Genomic DNA, 23,825 nt, shown 5'->3' with positions numbered 1-23,825 from the left:
AAAATTAGTTTTACAAGCAGTGAAAAGTCAAAAGTTCTTTAAAGTTGCAATTCTATACATTCTTCCCTCGGGATAAGTTTCCTTGAACTGAGCAGGGCTTACTTCTAAGTAGACAAGTATAGGATTGCACTGTAAATCTCTAACTTGTGCTGTTTCTGATATTTAAAGTGATCATGTCCAGATCCCAGTTAGTTTATACATAGTGTCTCAGAAACATACCCAAACAAATTACTCTCTTTCATTGATTTCTACATAACATGGTAGGGTGAGGAATAAGGCAGAAGCAAGAGACGAGACTGAGAAATTGTTTTAAAACAGATGATAAACTGATCATGTAACTATAGATAGCATTCATGGTGGCAGTTTACCTTTAAGATATTAACTGAAATATCAAAAGTGTTGAAGAGAGTCAAACCTTAATTCTTGAAGCAACATGTCTGCAAGGATGTCTTATTAGAATTAGGTGAGGGTAGGATCTACATAGTTTCTTTAAAAGGAAGAAATTTATTTAATTCTATACACAGGAGCCAATTCCTAGGGGCGGCGGTCCCTTTGGCTTCCCCAATGAAATATTTGAGGGGGCTGCCCCCCAAAGCTGAAGGGCATTGCCATTCAAATGGTGTGTCACATATTGTGATCAATTATGCAGGGTGGGGCTTACCTGCCCCCCAATATTTTATTCAAGTTGTGCCCCTGGTTGTGCCCCTGGTGCTATATATGAAAGTAAGTATAGGCTCCTCACTGTAATTCAGATGTCCCTTGAAGCTTCTGTTTTCTATACTGAGGAATCGCAAACCAAGCAAAAGTTTACCTTACTCTGTGCTAGATAACTTTACATCAGGAGTGACGGCATCATAAAGACCCAATTGGTTAATCTCTTTTAGCGTTACTGGATATGAGACCTGGATTACCTTTGAATATGTGCACCAGTCAATTTACAGCACAGAACTTATCAGAAATATAACCAACGACTTTGAATGTTGGAGTATTTCACTGAGGCTGTTTATTAATTGTTTCTCATAGTAACTGAAATGGAAGAAGGCCCTTAGGCCCTGAGTTGACCTTACAAGATGGCATTGTACAAAAAGCTCCAGGCCAGACGGCAACCATTGTATTTAAGGTGCTGCCTTCCAGCAGGGCTGTATGCAGTGATATGTCTGCTCAATCCAATCCCACCCCCACAGTGTGGTGCAAAGAGAGTTTGCCTTTAAGTTATCCATCAGCTTTGGCATTTCCTGGATGTTTCTGGCTCAAAAAATTACCGACATGCATTTATAGAGAAAATGCACCTAAAACCACACATTTTAAAATAACTAAATCACAGATTGAGGTGCAAATGGAGTGGGACTCACGTGAATGCATGTGAAAATGAGAAAGAGCAGAAATAGACTTATTTGTTCATTCTGAATGATGCAATGTGGTTACTAAAGGATCCCAGAGATGTATGAGAGCATGAAGACTGTTGCATACCCTCCAATTTTTCTTCTATGAAAATAGGGATGTCCTCCTCCTCCTCCTCCTCCTCCTCCTTCTTTCTTCTTCTTCTTCTTCTTCTTCTTCTTCTTCTTCTTCTTCTTCTTCTTCTTCTTCTTCTTCTTCTTCTTCTTCTTCTTCTATTTATCCATACCCCACCAATATGACTGGGTTTCCCCAGCCATTCTGAGTGGCTTCCAACATATATAAATACATAATATAACATTAAACATATAAAAACATCCCTATACAGGGCTAGCTTCAGGGCTAGCTTCAGATGCCATCTAAAGGTTTTATAGTTACTTATAAAGGTTTTATAGTTACCATGGATTCATTTTGTGGTTACCAACAACAGGGCCTACAGCATGGTTACACCAGCATTATCATACCATCCAACTCTTTCAAGCCCTAATCTAGGGTGTGCATCTTCCAGTCCGCACTCTTAGCCTAAAAAAAGCACTTCTTCTATGCCAAAATGGCTGCCGAGATCTCACGTGAAAAAAATTGAATGTCCCATTTTTTTCTTGGGCACTTGGCAGGTATGCATTCTGGAACTTTCTTCCTGTAGCAATTAGATGGCTGCCTTCTCTTCTGTGCTTTAGACACCTGCTGAAATCCTTTCTTTTTACTCAGGCCTTGCCCAGCTGTATTGTTGTTTTTCGTTTCGCAGCCAATGCAATCGACAATAAAGGATTACTGTTGTGCATTTTATGCTATAAATTTTGTAGTACTGTATATGTTTTATATATTCTTGTTCTCTGCTGAGATAGTTTAGAGAGAGTTTCTTAAAAGAAACCGGTAAACAAACAAAAACCCTTGTTAATTTAATGCTGCATTTGCACTCTATGTCTTTGACTTGTAAACATTAATTGACACCCACCTCCAAAAATAAAAAGAGCATCTGTCATTGCTATTACTGAATGACATTTTAAAACAAAAACCCATGTAGGAACCCTGTGTGCAGATAGTAGGACTGTACTGAGAATTCCTCAGTGAGAACTTTTGGCATACCGTATTTTGCGCCCCATAAGACGCTCCGGCCTAGCGCCCCGCTCGGGATGGCGGCACAGATCTTCCTTCAGTCCCGGCACGGCAGGCAGCTCTGTGTCGCCATCCTGAGCGGGGCGGGACTTAGCGCCCCGCTCCCGATGGCCACGCAGAGCTGTGCTGAGCCGGGGACTGCAGGCAGCTCTGCGCAACCCTCGGAGTCGGTCTCCCGAGGGTTGCGCAGAGCTTCCTGAAGCCTGGAGAGCGAGAGGAGTCAGTGCGCACCGACCCCTCTCGCTCTCTAGGCTTCAGCGAAAGCCTGCATTCGCTCCATAGGACGCACCCAGATTTCCCCTTCATTTTTGGAGGGGAAAAAGTGCGTCCTATAGGGCGAAAAATACGGTATTCTGGATCAAGTAGAGACACATACAAATATAAGTATTGGACTCTAGCAATTCAAAAACAAACAGATTTGATCACATGGAAAGAAAAATTGCATTGTGTCACTGTGCTGAAGCTGACATGCTATGTACAACTCTTATTCTACCTCTGTTGCTTTGGCTTGTAAGAGTTGATGCCTCTTGTGTGTTCACATTCCTGTCTTAGTTGGAAAGTCAAGGAATATATTTATTCCATCATGGTGAAGGGACTAATTTTTTCAGTTACGTAGAAAAAAATATATTTAATTTTATGGCACTTCATTTTAAATGTTGTGAGTGTACATTTTCTATATTTATGTTTGATTAGCTGATTTCATATGTCTTTACATTCAGAATTCCTTGTTTTGGACATAATTGAAAACAGAATATTCTAATCCCTTTATAGAAATTGCTAGCTTTATTGACCCATTTGATTTTTTTCTTCAAAAAAACAACAACACCTTGGATATTTTGAATGTCCGATTTTGCCTGAAATGTAAAATATAGAGGCAAATTAATAATGTGAAATACGCCTGAAAATTTTCATTTGTCTTAGGGGGGATGCCTCTTTTGGTGAAATATGGCAGCAAATTAATTATGTAAAAATGCCCTAGAAAAATATCATTAGTCTTGCCTAAATTCTTTTGGAATTCTGCAGATATTTCCCCCCAGGAGTGTGGTGGACATGCTCCTAAAAAGTAAACAACTTAAAAGTTTGCAGGGGGATTCAAATCCATTGTATCAAAGCACATCTGGGCACTTGGTAGGCATTTCCAGTTTTCCCCTCGCTGGTGATGGGGTTTGTCTAGTGGAGCTAAGCAAACTTGGATATTTTTCAGACCCAGGACAGAAAAGACGACATTTGCCCTAGAAAGAGCATGTAGTATCCCCAGTAAGCTGTGGGGTAACAGTACCCTGACAGGGTTTACCCCTGCTCTGAGGTCTGTGTGTTGTGTGTCTTGGAGCTGACATTTACATTTCCCACAATGCCACAGACTAACCCTACGTTGGGAATGTTGTGGATAATTTAAAATGGCAGCCACAGGCCACGGCCACTGCTGCTACTGCTGGATGTTCCTGCCAGGACCTGGTGGCATAGGAAGAATGCTTTATCAAGGACCTGTCTCAAATCTTGAGCTGGCCCCGTTTGTTCTGAGGGCTGGTGAAAATGTTCCTCCGCTGCTCTTGAAAGGCAATGTCTGTTTTTCTTGCGTGTGAGCAGCAGAAGTCTGATGTTAATTTACCTCTGAGATCTAGCAGTGCTTTGCTGCTTTTTCCCTTTAAGATGCTTGAAAGAGATAACCAGGACACTTGTAGAATAAAGTGTTCTTCTGGACAGAAATAGTTGAGAAGTGTGTTCTGTCTGAATACAACATCTTCCTTACTCTCTCATCCAATGGAAGGGAATATGGGGAGAAGACAGAGCTGAGTGCTAGAGCTCTTGTTATGAGAATGTAACAGTTTTTAAAAACTGGCATCAGTTAATTGGTCTCAGGTGGAAGACCTAGGAATCAGAAACCCTATTGGTCAGAACAAGGAGCACTCGGTCGACTAGACCAATGGTGTGATTTGATATGGGAGTGTCATGTGATCATCTTTGGGATAGCTCATGCTCAGAGGTAGCATCACTTGTTTAAGTGGGAATGGGAGAATAAAAACTTTTTAAAAATAAATAAAAATAAGGAACTTAATTGAGAGTAAATGGCTGCACTTGAAGAAAAGATTAAGAGCAAACAAGAACAAGGTACAAAGAGTGCCACACATTGTTTGAGTTTGGCTGAAACAAAGAAAAGCATGCTCTCTGCCTATATATCACAATATTTCAATAGCAGAAGCTGAGATGATACCCTTAGAATCAAGTGTTATTTGATTAGGCAACACTTGCACTGTACAGCTTGAGAGGGGCTTTAAATACAATAAATAAAAGTAAGATCTTACACAAGGCAGCTCAGCTTTAGTAATTGCTGTTTTGGAGCTCACATCACTGCAGTTATTTAGCTCAGCATTTCATCTCCAGCTGCAGTGCAATTTTTGCCAAATATAGATAAATGAAGTTAAAGTCATTGGCATCCACTCGCTCTGTATCCCTGTTTTGAGTTTATAGATTCTGTGCAAATTCTGAAGCAGGCAGTTGTTCAGGAGTTCTCTGTAACTGTTCTGCATTAAGAGTGCATATGGCGTTTTCAAGGCAACTTTCAGGGCTGGTGTTCGCGCGCACACAAAAACTTGCCCTAGGCATGAACAATGGGCCAGGTTTAAATTTAGGGAAGGAGGCAAGATGGAATCTGAAAGTGGCTTAAAACATTTCAGAGGGTTCGCGTTGGAAATTGCGGAGTGAAATCTGTAGGCTTTGTTTCTCTTTGCCAGTCCTTTGTTTTCTCTTTCATATTTCATAAGCGTTTGCTTGAGCACAACATTCCGCAGTGCACACCCACCCACCCAGCCACAAATGCACCAGTAATAATACTTCATTCTCTTAGTCACGTTTCGCCATTTTATTTGGAGGGTTCATTAGGCAAGGACACACCACACAGAAATGATAGACATTGGGGCCTGCTTCATACTTTACCTTAAAGTAAACCATGGTTTGCGCAAATGTGCAGGATTCCAGGGTGAAGATGGCTGTTCTCTTGTATCGTTTTACTGTTGTGCTGCATTGAGATAGGCAGCTTAGTGTGTCATCCAAACCCAGGTTTGTGGTTAACTTTCTCCACAAGCTGTCATGAAGGTTTATTCTGCAACCATGGTTTGGCTTAGTTTGCAGGCATTTAGTTGGGGTATAGGAACTTAGTCACAGCAACTCAGAAAATGACACCATATAAGACCTTCAAACCACTGTGTTTGTTTTGTCTTAATCATATGCAATACAACCTAATTGCCTTGAATGATATCAGGGTGGCACAGTTCATAATACAAATGAATATATAAAGAAAAAAAATAAAAATATAAGGTGTAGCCACTATTTCCAGGTTTTTTTTGTTCTGCTCTCAGGCAGTCTTTGGTAGTAGTTGCCTATGTGTGCCTTCTGACCAAGTCTTTTACCAAAACAAACCCCAATGGATATTCTTGACAATTAGTCTTGGGATTAAAGGTTAACATGAATTAACACTGTTTTACCATTTCACATGGAAGGAAGAAAAACTTGCAATATAATGCTTGTTTTCAATTGGCACAACAAAAAACCGTTCTTTTCATTGTGAAATGGTTTTCCTTTCTCCTGAATAGCAGTGAAAACTCTCCCACACAGAACTGGAGGGCTAGGGTGGTTCACAAACTAAATATAATAAAATGATGCCATGGCAAAAATGAGGAAAAACCTGTTTTGAATTGTGTTGATAGATGCTTCATATCCACCCAAGGAAAAGGAAGTAGCTATTCCTGTCATGTTTCTTTAGGCCTCAAGTACTACACTGAACCTGAGTGGCCATATTTGAAAGAAGACCTTGACTAATTGGGCGGCATTTACCAGAAGAGAAGAACAATTACTATCAATACAAAGAGGTCCAGGAGTTAAGCATGCTTATTCTCTCTCTCCCACACACACAATTTCCACCTAATTCACACTTTCTAAACCAAAGTGGGGACTGAAACACAGCTATCTTTCAAAATTTGTGAATTTTGTGATGTAGCTCTGAAATAATGTGTACAACATGCATTTATCAGAAGTAGTGTGCATAAAAATGCATATACCAGGAAAATAACATATTAAAATACATTATGTTAGGGAGGAAATGCCTGTGGAACTGTGTATCAGGCAAAATTGTGTACAAAATTGTGTATATTGGGAGAAATGTGCACTAAAATGGTAGCAAATTTCCCCGAGGATTATTTTTTTAAAAAAATCACAAACTGGTGCAGAAATGCAGAGAACTGAACTTAAGTCCGGACAAATGAAAAACCAAGTGAAACTAAAATTGATAGATTTGCCCATCCTTAGCTCTCAGGAGGAGGATAGAAGAATCCATTTTACCCAGTGGTAAGAAAAAGAATTGCGGGATTAAGCTAAAGGAGGAAAGATTATGATTGCAGATCAGAAATATATATTTGCACAAATGTTTGCTTAAACTCAGTGGGACTTGTTTATGAGTAAACATGAATAAGACTGGTCTAGTGGTGAGACCAGGAAGGAAATGGAAGCAATGGCCCAATGTGGCTGCACTGTTCTTGACTTCTTTCAATGGATTCTTTATGAAAATTAGACAAGTTATCTGCTAAGGATTATTTTGACACCACTGATTCTAGTGAGGTTAAGGGGAAGAACTAGACAACCATTGTTCCAGCCATGAAGGTTATGCTCCTTTAGACACACCTGAAGCATATGATAATTGCAGTTCTATGTCTGATCCTAAAACACACTTAGCAGGGTGTAAGTCCCATTGGACACAGTGGGACTTTCTTCTGAGTAAACGCACATAGGCTTGCACTGTGATGTGTCTCTATTTGGCTTAATAAAAATATCAGTGGCGGGAGATATTTAGCTTAGCTCTACTCCTCAATTTCCCCCTACAGCATGTTGGGTCATAAAAAAAAAGTTATCTCTCCCCCCTGGTCTTATTAAGGACCAATTGTGTATAAGCATTTGCTTCTTGGCTTGTGTTTTTAAGGGTGATCAAAATACTAAGAGATGCCTGCAGACCACAAATGTCGGCTGCTGCCTCCCCACTCCCATTAAAGCAAATCTACCTTGGAGTTTCCAAAATCAGCCAACCCAAAATTATATATAAGGCTTACTTAACTGTAGTAATGTAAATAATGACCTGTCAGGCCATGTGAACCTCTTTCCTTGGCACTGAGAAGACTTTAACACTATGTCTGTTCACTTCAATCCCCATTGAACTGAATGCGACTTCTGGGCAGACTACACATACAGGATTTTTGTGCTGTCAGTATATTCACTCAGACTTTTTTAAAATTCGTATTCAAAGGACAATCCTAGCAGTTAACATTAACAATTTGAGGTGTTCAACTGTGACTTATGAAAAGGTAAAAGGTAAAGGACCCCTGGACAGTTAAGTCCAGTCAAAGGCAACTATGGGGTGTGGCGCACCTCCTGCTTTCACACCGAGGGAGCCATCGTTTGTCCACAGACAGCTTTCCAGGTCATGTGGCTAGCATGACTAAATCGCTTCTGGTGCAACGGGACACCATAACAGAAGCCAGAGTGCACGGAAACACTGTTTACCTTCCCACCACAGTGGTACCTATTTATCTACTTGCACTGGTTTGCTTTCGAACTGCTAAGTTGGCAGAAGCTGGGACAGAGCAATGGGAGCTTACTCTGTTGCGTGGATTCGAACCACCTTCTGATCGGCAAGCCCAAGAGGCTTGGTTTAGACCACAGCACCACCCGCTCCCTGTTGTGGCTTATGAAACATGAACCTCATTGCTTGCCCACACATTTTTCATTACAGGCTAATTGTAAAGATTGTTTTAGAAAGCATGCTATTGCCCTATCCTGAGATACAATGGAGTAAGCATGTCCCTGATATGTTCATCGTGGCACATGAGTGAACCAAGGCAGAATAACCAGATTGTATCCATTCCTGGTCTACTTTATAATAAGAATTTATTATTTTTTGCCCCAGCCACTCTGGGTGGCTTCCAGCATATATAAAAACATAGTAAAAGCTTAAACCTTAAGAAGCTTCCCTATACAGGCCTGCCTTCAGATGTTTCCTAATTGCTATCTAATTACTCATTTCCTTAACATCTGATGGGAAGGTGTTCCACAGGGTGTGTGCCACTACTGAGAAGGCCCTCTGCCTGGTTCTCTGTAACCTTACTTCTCGCAGTGAGGAAACCGCCAGAAGGCCCTTGGTGCTGGACCTCAGTGTTAGGGCTGAATGAAGGAGGTAGAGACGCTGCTTCAGGTATACTGGGCCGAGGCCATTTAGGTGTTTAAAGGTCAGCACCAACACTTTGAATTGTGCTCAGAAACGTACTTGGAGCCAACGTAGGTCTTTCAGGACCAGTGTTATGTGGTCTCAGCGGCTGCTCCCAGTCACCAGTCTAGTTGCTGCATTCTGGATTAATTGTAGTTTCCGAGTCACCTTCAAAGGTAGCCCCACGTAGAGCACATTGCTTTGACCTGTGCTAAACAGTAAATGCATAAAGGTATCTTAAGCAAGACCGGGGTGTGGGTGGGAATTGTATCGCTTCCCAGAAAACCAGTTGCAGTTGTGTTTTCTTTGAGCTCATCCAATGAAACCTATAAACCTTGTTTACATATGTATCTCTTCAATGGCTTGATTTCTTTTTCTTAATGAAAGAGGAATGAGTTACAAAGCGGTTGCTACAGAAGATGCCTCTGATGGGACTTGAAAAATGACCCTTTAATTCCATACAATGCCAGTCTGCTGACACTTCGATGGCCAGCCAAAAACATCGCTGCACACAAAGTTTCATGGCTCTTTTTATTAACTATGTAGAACAGAACCCATTTTCATGATGACAACAAGCAAATAAAATGTAATGAATAATAGTGCTGCAAATCTAACAAATATGTACAACATGTTGTTCCTGTTGTGTGGTGTGTGTTATCCAGCTGGAAACACTAAGGGCTCTGCCAGAGCCACTTCCTCCAGCAACCACTGAGTTCTTGCAAATGACAGACAAGCTGAATCACACGCCTCGTGTCGATTGATTCTTTCTTGTCGCAGTTGCTTGGAAAGGACTTGCAGCACCTATTCAGGTGGCAACAGAAGTGGTCATGTCAACTTGGCCACCTTCTCACCAACACCACAACTTGGAAATCTCCATTTTGAGGTACTTCCTGGGCTGGTCCTTACACTTTTGGAGAAGGTTCTTTCCTTTCACATCTTAAACCCGTTTTCCTGATATCATGTTGGTGTAGTTCAGGGGTGAGAAACTATTTTGTGCCGCCTACTTGAGGGTCACATGCCAGTGGAAAAAGTGGGCAGAGTTTCATCACAATCCTGAATTTTGACTAGTCCAAAGGAAACCACGTAATGGCTTAAAGAAGATGAGTAAATTTGGAATATTGCGTAAATAGGGCTCCAACTCCAACGGGACCTGTACTTGTATAGAGATCTACAGACGTCAGCTTTCCCCAGAAGATGCTCCTTTCTAAGGAGTAGGGGAAAGGGATGGGTCCAAGACCTACATCGCCTCAGGAACTCCCTTTCTGTGGGTCATACTGTTCACACACAATTCATTTGGAAGGTTTGGCTTAGCTTTATTCAAAGCCACTCCCTTCAGATTTTATTCATATACAGTGGTGCCCCGCAAGACGAATGCCTCGCAAGACGAAAAACTCGCTAGACGAAAGGGTTTTGCAGTTTTTGAGTCGTTCCACAAGACGAATTTCCCCATGGGCTTGCTTCGCAAGACGAAAACGTCTTGCAAGTTTGTTTCCTTTTTCTTAACACCGTTAATACAGTTGTGACTTGACTTCGAGGAGCAACTCATAGAACGCGGTGTGGTAGCCTTTTTTGAGGTTTTTGGTGATTTTTGAAGCTTTTCCAAAACTTTTCCGACACCGTGCTTTGCAAGATGAAAAATTCGCTAGACGAAAAAACTCGCGGAACGAATTAATTTCATCTTGTGAGGCACCACTGTAAAGCTGCTCTCTACAGTCTACCTAGTTTTTGTCTGCATTGACAGCACATGTTGTGTACATGTGCGCATGTATATGTGTGTGTGTGTGTGTGTGTGTGTGTGGATGCATGCGTGTAGATAGCTGTGAAAATCGCATGCACACAGGGAGAACTGGGCGACTGCTGCCTGCAACTACCGCAAGAGGAACATCTCAATACGCCCGCGCTGTTCCTCAACTCTAAAACACTTTGCTGTTCCTTTAAGAAAATGGGAACAATTAGAAAGGAAGGAGGTCAGCTTGGTATACGGAATGAGCAAGGATTTTAAGAAACGTTATTTTATTAGAAAAACACTTGAGACTTATCATGTGCAGCAGATGGGAGTAGAAAATGCAGCTTGAAGACAGTTATATAAATATATCCTTGATGTCTGTTTTGCTTTTCAATTTGCAGCGAAAAGTACAAAGGTAGTTTCTAGCGCCAGTCAGGGCTGCACTGTGTCTTTTGATATCCATTCCAGATGTTGGCTAGACTTTGTGGAGCCAGTCTTATGGCACTGGGGCTGGAGCGAGTTGTCTTTTCCTCCAGGTGTGATGCTTCATGCTGATCCCCCCCACATGCTTTGCCTGTTTTTATCCAAACACACAAAGCTCTGTGACAGGCATCCACCACCTTCTTTGACCAGAGATCACCTCCTGCCCCAAACCTCCCCCTCCCCACAAATAACCCCACCCTCAGCCTGGCAGGGCCTTGTTGGAACACAAACCCACTTGTCCCTGCCTATCACCCTGTCACTTCAAAAGCCCAGACCACCGGAACGTAAAGAAAATACAATTTAAAAAACCCTCAGCGTTGCGTTGTTTTGAAACCATGTTAAGTTAAGTTAGCAGCTCCTTTACCAATACATCCCACTTTCTTTGTGTTTAGAAATTGTCCGGAGGTCCCATTTGACACTGCCTGTGCCTGCCAAGCCTGTAATGGTAGCTCTCTGTTTGTGCACGCTTGTAAAGGGTTTTTACACTGTAATATTTTAACTCCCTGATTAAACATTGCTAAGCGCAGAGGTATATCATAAATCTTACAGGCGCCAACTCCATTTATTTGAATGTTAGTTGCTGTCTAGGGTGGGTAAACAAATTACAGCAGAGTTTATTACGATAGATGGGGCCACAGTGTAGCACTATTAATATCCTAAGCTACCACAGCCACCCCTGGAAATAAAGTCTTGGCTCACAGTCTGACTTTAGTCTCCTGGACAATTAAGAATAAATTCTGAATCAAGGGTGGGAGATTTGGTGATGGAGGACAAATGTGGTGTGTGTGCTTCGAGCAAAAGCTTGCTAGGAACATAAATAACAGCTCCTTCCTATTGAGTTATTACTGTCCCTGGTTGGAGGCCGCCATAGTGTACACTCACATGTTAATGCTGAGGTTTGCCCAGTTTGGTGTGCCTTATAATAATTAGTGTTGCTGGAGGGTCAAGGAAGTTTGTGGGTAGAGCTAGGGTTCACCCCCTTTAATTCTTTATTTGTATCAATAAGCGGATCTCTTGGAAATATTTCCCATCCCTCCTTGCCCTCCACTGTAAGGTAAAGGTAAAGGGACCCCTGACCATTAGGTCCAGTCGTGACCGACTCTGGGGTTGTGGCGCTCATCTCGCTTTATTGGCTAAGGGAGCCGGCGTACAGCTTCCGGGTCATGTGGCCAGCATGACTAAGCCGCTTCTGGCTGTTTACCTTCCCCCTGGAGCGGTACCTATATATCTACTTGCACTTTGAGGTGCTTTTGAACTGCTAGGTTGGCAGGAGCAGGGACCGAGCAACGGGAGCTCACTCTGTCGCGGGGATTCGAACTGCCGACCTTCTGATCGGCAAGTCCTAGGCTCTGTGATTTAACCCACAGCGCCACCCGTGTCCGCCCTCCACTGTAGCGTCTGCTAAAAACAACACAAAAACCTCTCTATACTGTATTCTTAGAGTTATGGTCAAAGAAATGGAGAGTAGCATCATGAGCAATAGATAGATTTGGGGGTGGGAAAGGGTGAGTTTCTTTCTCGGCTATCTCTCTGGGCTAAGTCACAAGCCCCATTTGGGTTTTCAGTTCCCTCATGTGACTGGAATAGTGTGAGGGAGGGCACTGGTTGGCCTAACCCCCTCTGTCATGTCCCGGTGACCTCCATGCACTAGCCTTCTATTCAAGTGTAAATGTTACATTTGTTGCTGTGCCCCCTTTTTCTGGCCCCTCCTCCTACTGTCATGTGACCCCTCTGGAAGGAAATGTGGCCCTAAGAATGAAAAAGGTTCCTCTCTTCTGCTTGATGAGTTTCCATGTTTTCCTTTGGCCCACAATCTATTTAATTCTGTGCAGTTCAAATCTTTTAAAGTGCCTATTGCCCCCATATCCTGCTAGCAAGACCAAGCAAGAAGCTGCAATATTTCTTTGGCTGTTGGCAAAGCTGCCTCCATTCATACAGGCATGACCGAACTTGGCCCTCAAGATGTTTTGGGACTACAATTCCCACCATCCCTGACCTGTTAGCAAGGGATGATGGGAGTTGTAGTCCCAAAACATCTGGAGGGCCAAGTATGGTCACGTTTGGCTTAATCCCGTAACACATGCATTCAAAGAATGTGTGACTGTACACACGCTGGCCATTTTTGGACCAGGAAGAGGACATAATGGGGCAGGGCAGGATTATGCGTGATTCACTGATGCACATCATGACCTAGAACACAAATCAGTCTGTATGTGTGTGTGTGTGTGTGCGTGCGCGTGCATGCCTGTAACTCCATTTCTCTAGGCTTACAGAAATCAAGGAATGTTAGCTTGGTGCATACAGTTGAATAGCTGGGCTATAAAATTAATCTGGCTGAAATATTTGTGTTAGGCCTGTTAGCTGCATCAATTTAGCACTGCTATGGACTAAGTTGAAATGACAGCCCTTTTCAAAACTCAATAAACAGCTAAGGAAGAAGAGCTTCTTCTTTTTTTAAAATGCCAACTATACAAAGTAATTACCACTCCAGAAAAGCAAACATGGAACAAGATCAAGATAGTAGGAGCAAGTGTGCGGAGCAAACAAGTGGTTGGGATATTTCTATCTAGTTGTGTTGTTAAAGGAGTCTCTGCTGTCTGACTTATCCATGGAATGGTACTTAGCCTCTGTTGCAGCTTTACCAGCTGACCATTTCTATTTCTGGGGGAATGAATGCCATAATAGTGCCTCTTTAGTACCAATTTACGAATACCGGGGCCCTTAGATTCCCAGCAACCACCCACAGAGAAACTGAAATTTTGACATAACGTTCTTCAGCCAAGTAGACTTTTAGCCGACTTACGAAAATCTGTAATAAAGCAATCCTTGCTCCCAGGCTTCTAATCTTTTGACCAAAAGACAAGACCAGGGTGTGGTAAACCTCTCCATTTTGGTTTCTCTCTGTTTTTCATCTTTCCAATGTTAAGTCCAGTTCTCCACATTTCCACCTCAGTTTGTGAATTTTGTTTTTTAAGTTCTCATGAAAATTCATTAGCATTTTAGTGTGAATTTCTCCTAATTTTCACATATTGGTGTGCAATTTCCCCAATATGCACAGTTTTGCAAAGCAATTTTACCTAACAGAATACATTTTTGGCGTTTTCACTAATATGATGTATTTTTGTACGTGTCGCTTGGGTGGATAACTGCACTGCAAAATACGGAGAAGCATAAATTTCAAAGGAGGGTGACCGGGTTCCAATTCACGTATTGTTTCAGAAAGTTCAAATTAGGTAAATTAACCTTTAAGTATGAACTGAATCAAATTTCTCCCCATCCCTAGACATGACAGAAAAGGAAAAAGAGGTTGGGAGGAAGGAGGCAGCGGGGGCGGGGGTGGCGGGGGGGGCGACAACAGCTCATAGTTACAAATTTTACTCTCTTCTCAGCTAAGCCAGTTGAGAGGCCCTGCTCCTCAGGTTTGCTTTTCTGAAGTGCAATTATTCTCCTCCTGCTGCTGCAGCCTGGTAGAACTGCCAGGTGACAGTTGCTGAAGGGAAGAGCTTGGTGGAGTGAGCTTCTCAACAGAGTTGATGGAGGGGCCCTGCCCCCCTCTCTCTCTCATTCAGCCTGATGGTCAACAAGGTTGAAATAGGTACCAATAGCCAAGACACTTTGAAACTGGAGGCTTGATTTTGTTTTGTGCTTAATTCCTAACACAAATGTGAACTCTACCTGGTCTGCACTGTGAAGGGATCTCTCTCTTGAATGACCTCACACAATCAGATTATTCACACAGACCACACGAGGGAGGCTGAAATGCGCTTCCTTGTGTTTCTTTCCCACATACTCCTGAACTTCTTTTCTCAGAGGCCAATAATAAGCATTTGTGGCAGGCCTGTGGAAGTGACAGCCCCACATCTCCTCCTCTTTGGCATCCCAATAATGTTTAGTCACATGCAACATGCATTGCAATGTTACCGTGCTAGAAGTTTCCTGCAGCTTGCAAAGGGTAGCCACTGAAGTCGAGTAGGATTTGGGATGCCTGGAGCTCAGTGATGTATTGGGGCTGCTCACATAAATCAACTCCACTCGTACAAGTAACTTGTGGAAGTTAACACAATCACACTCCTGACACTGCCTCCTGGAGTCTCAGTGGCTGCTGACCATCATCTTTCTAGGATTCCCTGTGGTGAGAGAGAGCAGAACGCATTGCCCTCCTTCTCCTTGGCTTCATCCTGAAGCTGGGTGTTCATCGATATGCGGATGATAACCAGCTCTACCTCTCCTTTAATTCGGAACCAGTGAGGGCAGTGAAGGTCCTGTGTGAGTGTCTGGAGGCTGTTGGAGGATGGATGGCAGCTAACGGATTGAGGTTGAATCCTGACAAGACAGAAGTACTGTTCTTGGGGGACAGGGTGGGCTGGTGTGGAGGACTCCCTGGTCCTGAATGGGGTAACTGTGCCCCTGAAGGACCAGGTGCGCAGCCTGGGAGTCATTTGGGACTCACAGCTGTCCATGGAGGCACAGGTCAATTCTGTGTCCAGGGCGGCTGTCCACCTGTTCCGTCTGGTACTCAGGCTGAGACCATACCTGCCCGCAGACTGTCTCGCCAGAGTGGTGCATGCTCTAGTTATCTCCCACTTGGAGATAATGCGCTCTACATGGGGCTACCTTTGAAGGTGACTCAGAAACTGCAATTCATCCAGAATGTGGCAACTAGATTGGTGACTGGAAGTGGCCACCGGGACCATATAACACCGGTCCTGAGAGACCTGCATTGGCACCAAGTACATTTCCGAGCACAATTCAAAGTGTTGGTGCTGACCTTTAAAGCCCTAAACAGCCTCGGTCCTGTATATCTGAAGGAGCATCTCCACTCCCATAATTCAGCCCTGATACTGAGGTCCAGCGCCAAGGGCCTTCTGGTGGTTCCCTCACTATGAGAAGTGAGGTTACAGGGAACCAAGCAGAGGGCCTTCCCAGCAGATGTCAAGGAAATAAGTAACTATCCTACTTTTAAAAGAAATCTGAAGGCAGCCCTGTTTAGGGGAGTTTTTAAAGTTTAATGCTGCATAGTGTTTTTAATATTCAGTTGGGAGCCACCCAGAGTGGCTGGGGAAACCCAGCCAGATGGGCGGGGTATATAATAATAATAATAATAATAATAATAATAATAATAATAATAATAATAATAATAATTACAGTACATCATAACATAGGATCACCATGAAGCCAGTTCCTGCCTTCACTCTAGGAATTCTAGCAACAGGGAATGGTACCTGCTAACTTAGTGGGTGACCTTGAGCCATCAGTCTTTTGAAGGTAAAAAATGAACCATGTGTGTCTCCCAAGCCCTTTGTAGGAAGGATTGGTAAAAATGGGATTATTAAAAATGAAATAATAATGGTCTTTACAGCTGATCTGATGAACCATTAATAAATAGGGCACTGCATTCAGACTCCACAGATTATTTAATAAAAGCTTTCCTTTCAAAGCACAGCTTTCCTTCCTTTTCATCCTCCCAAGATATAAATTGAATGGATTTTAGCTCGTTTTATAGCTACCCCAGACATTTCAGAGAACATTTCCTACCTATGTCAAAGCGCACTGGGGAAGTTCACCAAATGATCAGTCCCCAAATTGAATGAAGGCACCCTGCAGTTAGTCACGAGAAGGTCAGCTGACATTTGGAATTATTTTTAGACCTACATTATTCTCTGTAATGTTCTGAGATCTGAGTAAAGAAGCTTGATCTCACCCTCTGTTCTCCAGAGACACCATGATGCAGTCATGAAGTCCGCATTGCAAAGACCAGTCGAACTGCCTGCATGGGCTGATTAATGATTGCTGTTTAAATAGATTAATTTTGACCGTGTTCATATTCAATTTCTTTGCTTTTTGGAAATATTTTTTTCTGGCATGTTTGTTTTGTAGAAACGGTGGTCAGAAGCAGTGGAACTTGAGTTTTAAAAATACACATTCACCAGAAGTTGCAAAATCTACAAGCAGGAGCAGGAGCCATGCAGTCAACGAAAGAGATGTCAACATGGTAGTATAAGTACATTACTGCACAAAAGTGAACATAAGGATTTCATAAATCAAATGTATTTCAAATACAGTGGTACCTTGGTTTAAGAAGAGCTTAGTTTATGAATAACTTGGATTAAGAATGCTGCAAACCCGGAAGCACAGTCATACCTTGGGTTACAGACACTTCAGGTTGCGTTTTGTCAGGTTACGGATCTGCCGCGACCTGGAAGTACTAGAACGGGTTACTTCCGGGTTTCAGGGGTCGCGCATGTGCAGAAACGCTAAGTCGTGCTTTGCACATGCGCAGAAGTGCCGAATCACAACCAGCACAGATGCGCCACTGCAGGTTGCGAATGCAACCCTCGCAACTCTCACGTCCACTGTAGGTCTTTTGGTTTGTGAACTTTGCCTTGGAATAAGAACATGTTTCACTTCCTGTTGAGTGTGTTCCATTTTTAAATTGAGCCCCCCACTGCTATGGGAAAGAACGCCTTGGTTTAAGAACACTTTGGTTTAAGAACGGACTTCCGGAACCGATTAAGTTCGTAAACCAAGGTACCACTGTACATATTCTTTTGCCTTTCTTCTTGCCTTTACTTCCTTCCCCTGTTGTTTCCCCTGTGTTGAATTTTAGATTGTGTCTTATTGTACTCTCCCAAGCCCCATGGGCACCTTGATGGTGCCAATAAATACAATAGGCATATAATGTCCTTGAATTCAGTAGGTTCAGTAGAACTTCATTTCAATTTGGGTATGAGCATGGCTGCCTTTCCCCACTTTACCAGGACTATTCTGGAACAACGCAAGCTAAATGGTTTGTTACAATATAGAAGGGAAATAATGCCTTCAACGTTCTGCAAATAATGGCTTCAGCTGTGTTTCCCATTCCTAGATCTGAATTGCTGCATGCCAGATGTCTCATTTGTAGTTGCCACAGGTGAGATGTAAATATTCCAGAACTACGCCAAGGAGAAGAAAACTCTTAGGATGAGGAAGATTTTTTTATAGACACCCGATGTATTTTTCTTTGTAAAGCTGGAATGCCACTATTCTTTTCAAGGATCTCGAGACGTTGCCTCTCTAACTTATCTAATGCAAACATGGCCTTAGAGGTCAGGGGAGTGAGTATGCCGATTTCCTGAAGTTCCTGTCAAGATGCAAAGTATTCCAGCAATCTTCAGGATTATATATCAATCTGAAATATCCTTTTTCTCCAGGAATGAGACTGGTTCTCTTCTATCATCAATGTCAGGAATCTTGCCTGTTGCACCTCTGGTGTCAGGGCTCATAAATTTTCAGTGCCTTTTAACTTTTCACAGATGAGGCATCGCAGATGCCTATCTGTGCTATTCTTCAAATTCTGCTTTGTGATGAAGATCAAGAGCTCATTTCAGCTGCTGAAAAGAGAACCACTTTTCCTACAAAGAGTCATTACTGCTGTTCGCTATTAACTATTTTGGTCTTGTGGGTGCCTGCATGTAGTGATCAAAAACCATGCAGGGAGATGGTCCAAATTCCCCTACAGGTTGATGAGAACGCTCATCACCCCACTGCTATTTGCTTCTTCTGAGAGTATCTTAAAAGCACATACTCCAGGTGCCCAGATATGCAATTATTAGGACTTGATGGGAAGGAAAATGAAATTTATGAACAACGGTGGCAAAGAACTCTGTAGGCTGAATAATATTTTGTTGGGAACCTGAGAGCAAATGGTCTGAAAGCAAGTAAACAAGCTGGTCAATTGCCACTGGTGACATTTTTGGGAGCTGTCTACAGCTGATTATGACGCATATCATGCACAGGCATAGATACTGTAATCTAACAGTGTTAACACATGTTATTCGAATGCCCATCTGTTTGACTTTAGAACAAACAACACAGATTCATTAATATATTACTGGAAAAATGTTGATATCTCTGCTGGATTGTGGTAAGACTGCTTCATATGGCTTATTAAAGATTTTGCTTCCTCCCCCTCCAATAACTCTATCTTTAAAAACCTTCTGTATTTATTCGAGGAAAAACAACAACAATAAATTGGATCTGCATCTAGCAAAAGAAACGTTACTTATTTGAAGTCACAGAATGGTGGCTGACCATTCGCATGCATGGGCTGTGAGAAATGTTGCTTAGAAACACCATGTTATCAAAGGGAACCCAACACCAGGTTGGAGAAGTTCCCAGACAGCCGGTTTGTGATGATAATTTGCAGTGGAAAATTCCAATGTCTATTCCAAATACTTCTTTCTTTTCTAGATCTTCTTGCTTCTCCTTCCCCACTTTCTGCTCAGTTCCTCTTATTTGGCCTTGCACTTCTGTTCATTCAGCTTGCCCCTTGTCCTTTTGTAAATGGGAGGAGTTTTCAGAGCAATTTGGTCTTTTTATAATAAGGCACCCGCCTCTTATTTCATTCACCTTATAAAAGAACATTTGAAGCTTTTTAGAAAAGGCAAGGAAGAGGCGGCACAACAGAAATGTATAAAATTATGTGCAAAGTCTGTCTCTCAACTCTACGCCTCAAACATCTGGTTCAATGGCTCATTCTCCAGGTTCGATGGCTTCCAAGCAAAGTTTCTCCAGTCCCTCCTACAAGTTCCAAATTGTGTTCCAAATGCAATACTATTTTTAGAAACAGGTGAATGTCCTTCATCAACTAAAGCATGGTGGGCTGCCCTGAGATACTGGCTCAAGAACTCAGTCTTTGGCCTAGGGAAGGGGTTACTTCCATACCTAAACAACAAGGAGTTTACCAGCTCATGGATGAAAATTATGGTTAGAAAAGCCACTTCAATTGGTATGCCACCTTCTCTCCTGTACCATCTGGCCTGTGATACCGCCCTTGAATCTCTGAGGCAAAGGCTCTGGGACATACCACATAGTGATCTCCGATCTCAATCTCATGTTTTCTGTGGCCCATTAGCAGTAGGAATTCACTATGGGTTCGAGTTTCAGACACCTGCATATCTTAGAAATTTGTCTGCACCAACATATCGGTGTCTTTTCACCAAAGCCAGATTAAATGTATTCCCATCAGAAGTGTTAAACGGCAGACTGAGAGGTAAAGGTAAAGGACCTCTGACCATTAGGTCCAGTCGTGACCGACTCTGGGCTTGTGGCGCTCATCTCACTTTATTGGCCAAGGGAGCCGGCGTACAGCTTCCGGGTCATGTGGCCAGCACGACTAAGCCACTTCTGGCGAACCAGAGCAGCGCATGGAAACGCCATTTACCTTCCCGCCGGAGCGGTACCTATTTATCTACTTGCACTTTGATGTGCTTTCAAACTGCTAGGTTGGCAGGAGCAGGGACCGAGCAACGGGAGCTCACCCCGTCACGGGGATTCAAACCACCGACCTTCTGATCGGCAAGTCCTAGGCTCTGTGGTTTAACCCACAGTGCCACCCGCGTCCCCTGAGACTGAGAGGTATCCCTTATCAAAATAGGATCTGTGTGTGATCCCAGGACGTCGACTGCATGAAGCATATTTTATTGCATTGTGGACTATTGATTAAACCACTATTGGCAAATCGGCCGGGTTAATCTGAAGCCTACTATATCAAATGCCATCCATTCTGGATGACAAGTCCAATGATATCACAGTGGCTGTGACAAAGTTTCTTTCAGTAGTCATACAAAGCGTGTTCTCCTTCATGGGGGGGGGGCGTCTGCCGAGCCACCCCTCTGTTACCAGGCAGGGTCTCTAAAGATGGCCTGGGGCAGCGATTGGTTCACTGGGTTGCTGGGGTAAAAGTTATGTTGCAATTTTGGTGGGAGGGGTAAAATGTTTAAATACTCTGCACGCAGCCTGGAGCTTTCTCTTTGCTGCGTGCAACGGATCACCCGCCCACCCGCCCTTGAGTAAGGGGTTGTTGCATTGACTTTGCTATGCCTGTCATGGGGTTGTCTGCTGTTGGGGCAGGGGCCTGGTAGGAATTTTGTCCATCTGGCTGATTGGCTGGGCCATTTGGTTTTTGCCTACTGCGTAGCAAATCGTCACAACTTGTAAGGTTGCGGTTAGGCATTGGTTATAAATTGGTGGAGGAGGGGTTAGGATAGGCTGGGCCTGCCCCTCCATGGTTGCTGCAGAAAGGGAATTCCGTTAAAAGAATCCTGGGGCTTGCCATCTTTTCGTCCAATCCCTGGAATGGGACTAGGGCCGGCAAGCCTTCGGGGAGCATGCGGGTGAGAATTGAGGGTCTGTGACTCAGCTCCATTTCTCCCTGACTTGTTTTCCCGCACTGGCTTTCGGTGGTGCCCGGAAGTCAGTTCTGTCCCCAGGCTGGGGGACAGATAGTCTTAACCATTGCCTAAACAACCACTCACGGTTTTGTATTTAAATAAAGTTATGGCCAAAATTATGCCAAAAACCTTAAACAAAAATTAAGTGTGCATTGTGAGTTATTTGGGGGGTGGCTTGGGGACCTCAACACGCAAATTAAAGATAAACATACCCATGACTAAACAAATAACGCTTTGGTCTTCCTTCCCTGGGGGGTTGTCTGTATGAATCTGTATTTTATTCCGAATCCATGTTATGGGTCGTTGGACCGCAATAAAGATTATTATTATAATTACGTGTGGAGAAAGTGGATAGAGAAAAGTTTTTCTTCCTCTCTCATAACACTAGAAGTTGTGGACATCCGGTATAGTTGAATCTTGGAAGATTCAGGAGAGACAAAAGGAAGTACTTCTTCACAACTATGGAATTCACTCCTACAAGAGGCAGTGATGGCCACCAAACGGGATGACTTTAAAAGACTGATTCATGGAGAGTAAAGCTGTTAATGGCTACTAACCTCGACGACGATCACTGCAGATGGTGACAGCAGTCACGAAATTAAAATACGCCTGCTCCTTGGGAGGAAGGCGATGGCAAACCTAGACAGGATCATTAAAAGCAGAGACATCACCTTACCAACAAAGGTCCGTGTAGTTAAAGCTATGGTTTTTCCAGTAGTGATGTATGGAAGTGAGAGCTGGACCATAAAGAAGGCTGATCGCTGAAGAATTGATGCTTTTGAATTATGGTGCTGGAGGAGACTCTTGAGAGTCCCCTGGACTGCAAGAAGATCAAACCTCTCCATTCTTAAGGAAATCAGCCCTGAGTGCTCACTGGAAGGACAGATTGTGAAGCTGAGGCTCCAATACTTTGGCCACCTCATGAGAAGAGAAGATTCCCTGGAAAAGACCCTGATGTTGGGAAACATGGAGGGCACAAGGAGAAGGGGGCGACAGAGGATGAGATGGTTGGACAGTGTTCTCGAGGACACAAGCATGAGTCTGACCAAACTGCGGGAGGTAGTGGAAGACAGGAGTGCCTGGCGTGCTCTGGTCCATGGGGTCACAAAGAGTCGGACACGACTAAAGGACTAAACAACAACAACAACCTCGACGACTATGTCCAGCTCTCACTGTGGGACACAGTGCACCTTTGAATACCAGTTGCTGGGAATCACAAATAGTGAGATGGCTCTTGTGCTCAGACCCTGCTTGCTGGCTTCCCATAGGAATCTGCTTGACCACTATGAAAAAAAGATGTTGGAAGAGATGGGCCTTTGGTCTGATCCAGCTCTGCAGTGTAGGGTTCCAGCTTCATAAAACTCTAGCATGTTTCACTCTAATTAATGCACAAAGGGGTTAAACCATAGAGTTAGCTGTCCTGCCAGGCTTAGCCTATGTCATCATTTCCCACCTTGGTAAGAAATTGATCGCCAAGCCTTTATTATCATTTCCTCTACCTGTGGATTTCAGTGTGTAAGGAGCTCTGAGCTGGTTGTTGCAACTAGCCAAATGGCTTTAACCAGTCTGTTTTGTTTCAGACCAGAATAGGATCTGAATCTAATGTTGTTGGTTTTTTGGGTTTTTTGTTTGTATACCAGAAATGTTTACCTTTTGTAACTAAGCAGCATTTTGACTGGCTGTGCATATTTTCTGGCTGCTGTATGGAAGAGCACACGACCTGGGAGACCTTTTTTGTAAGTATGCCATTGTATTACTTACCAAACATATGGTCTATCTCTGTGCTAGGGAAGTGGGATAACCTGGAAAGAGCTTTCAAAATAGGGACAATTTTGGGGCTCACAGGACGGGCACGTTTTTAAAAGTTTCACAGCCTATAGTTCCATGCTTTTCTTTGCCACATGGTTTTTTTGTTTTCAATCCCTGCTGGGGTTCTCTTACTGAAGAGTACCGCTTTATATACCTTGGGACATTGTGCAATTGTTTCAGGCTAGCTTGGGCTAGAGTGCAAGTTGTTTAGTAGGATGTTAGTGGCTTTATCTTTTCATGGTTTGCTTTTGTTTTGTTATGTGCCTGTGTCTTGGGATGATTTAAAAACTCTCTCTCTCTCTCTTTAATCACGACAATTTATTAATCAAACGATTCACAAATGTGATTACTATTTTGCTTGTTTGCTTTGGCTCAGTCGTAAATGATAGCGATAACTACTTAAGAAGTTATTTATATTATTTTTATGTCTGCTAACATGAAGAGCTAAAAATGAAGAGGCTGTGGACAGCATAATGTGATGAACAATCAGTAGGCAGATACTGTAAACCGTATCCTGGTTGTTTACTTATATTTTAAATCATCTATATACTGCAATGCAAAATATTTTTCAACACTGCTGTATCCAGGAAGCACAAGCTACTGGAATATTAAACATTTTAAATGCGACATATGCTAATAAAAGTTATTAGAAGAATCTGTAAAAAGTGAAATCCTTTGGGATCCTGTTTATGTATTTGTATAGGAGGAGCCAATGGGAGGAAACTGAAAGAAATCACATAATATTGAAGAGGAATTAACTTTTTGTTTGGGGACACTGATGTAGCCTATACACACATTTGTCTGGCATAACACAGGGCTGGGGAACGTGTGACCC

The sequence above is a fragment of the Podarcis liolepis genome, assembly GCF_965112155.1.
Source record: "Podarcis liolepis genome assembly, chromosome: 3".
NCBI lineage: Eukaryota > Metazoa > Chordata > Lepidosauria > Squamata > Lacertidae > Podarcis > Podarcis liolepis.
Note: the sequence above shows the minus strand (reverse complement) of the source record.